Consider the following 1,913-nt stretch of genomic DNA (forward strand, 5'->3'; position numbering starts at 1 on the left):
AAAAATCGAAAGTGGAGACCTGCTTCGATGGCTAATCCTCGCACTACTCTTTTTTCTGTCTAATTTTCATCTAATGTTTGCTCAGCAGCTAACTTACGTGTATATACACCCAATGCATTGACAGGTTTTGCCTACGCTAACCATTATTTTTGGGTCTTCGTGATTGACAAGTTTCGCCTCTCTCGCCATTGCCAAGGTGAAGGAACTTATTGAAGATATTGAAGTTTTTTTTTAATACCTTTTTTGTGTACCCTTTTTCAGTAGCAAATATTTTGCCTCAAATTTAAACCTTAGATTTTGGCCCATCTAGTTCCTTGCTGTTGCCAAAATTTTGTTATTAAAGTTGTATTTTTAATAAATCTATTTGTTTTCATTGATTTTGATAATGAGTTCTGGAATTTGGAATTTGATAAGTTTTTTTTATTGAATGCACTTGTATGATTGGTGTTTTACAGTACTTTATGATCATAATGTTAGTGTGATCTGTGGAAAGATAGGGAAAAATGGCCTCAAGTCGTTAGAATTCAGCTCAAGAAGATGATTTTGAAGCAAAGCCTTAAAGTTCCGCCACCAAATATGAGTTCTTGAAAACCCTGGGTAAGAACTTAGGTCAGTTTTCTATACCCTCTTCTCTGTATTATTATGTTTTCATTTACTGTTCGTATTTGCTAATTGTTAAGGAGATGCCGAGTTTTATTTTTTTCAACTATATGTGATCTTGATAATTTGTATGATTGATGTTGTTGTTAACAAATGTAGGAAGTTGGGTAAGTTTTTTTATTTTTTATTTATTGAAGATGCTGTTCTGTTTTTTCGACCTGTTAGAAATGGTGTCTCGTTTTACTTTCCGAAAATGTTAATTTGGTAAGCTTTGTTATGCTTGAGATAACATATCAAGCTCATATCATGCTGAATTCAATTGAAAATTCAGCATGGTACAATGATGATATTTATGGAGCCATGTCCGGTTGCTAATTTAATGCACATGTTATAACTAACAATTGAGTGCTGAAAAGGATTCTATCTTTATTATCCTTTCTAAAATGTATACTGTTGGTTGCATTGTTAAGATTAAAAGCGGATCTTTTTTGGGATTTGACAAGTCCAAAAAATTTGATTTTATATTGATCCTTGTTGATCTTGGTTGTATTATTGCTTATTCAGTAATCAGTATTTATCATAGAGCTTGAAACGAAATGGCTTTTATATCATTTAGACGTGATATTTATATGCTAATAGAGGGAGCCAATCTAGGCCATTAATATAACATCTTCCTTGTACTAGTTGGATTTTTTGGTTTTGAAATTGGCGACCCAACAACGATCTAGACTTGTTATTAGGGGCCTTTTTACTTTGCCTTTTTTTTTAAAAAACTTATAGTTGTTTGGCTTAAATAAATTAAATTGTTCTTGTACCATTGTGAAACTTCCCAAATCTATTATAGGCTTCGAGCAATTCTAGAGAAGTCTGAGTTCAAAAGCTCGAATAGAGTGTGAATCCTTCAAAAATTCATTCATGTATAGAGTGCACAATGCTTAGCCCAAATTATACTGCGTAGAGGCATAAACCTGTAAGAAAGTCGCTGAATCTTTGGCATATCTGTGGAGACAGAATGCCTGGAGCTTTGGCTACATATTGGCAGAAGATTAGAAGCCATCACTGGTTATCTTAATTTATTTCATAAATTGTTCCTGTTAACTTTGTTGTTTTGTTAAGTAGCGTGATTGCTCAAAAATTGTCTTTTCTTTTCTTATACACAGGGAATTTGGTTTAATTGCAGAGGAAATATATCCGTTCGATGTCAAAGCTTGATGACAACCTCCTAATTATGCAAGTGTAGTAGGTGTGAGAATACCAAGGAATTGTGGAAAGAAATTTGTGATTGCAAAAGTGAGCAAGTCTCTGCACCTCCG

This window comes from Olea europaea, unplaced genomic scaffold (genome assembly GCF_002742605.1).
Source record: "Olea europaea var. sylvestris unplaced genomic scaffold, O_europaea_v1 scaffold3091, whole genome shotgun sequence".
Lineage (NCBI taxonomy): Eukaryota > Viridiplantae > Streptophyta > Magnoliopsida > Lamiales > Oleaceae > Olea > Olea europaea.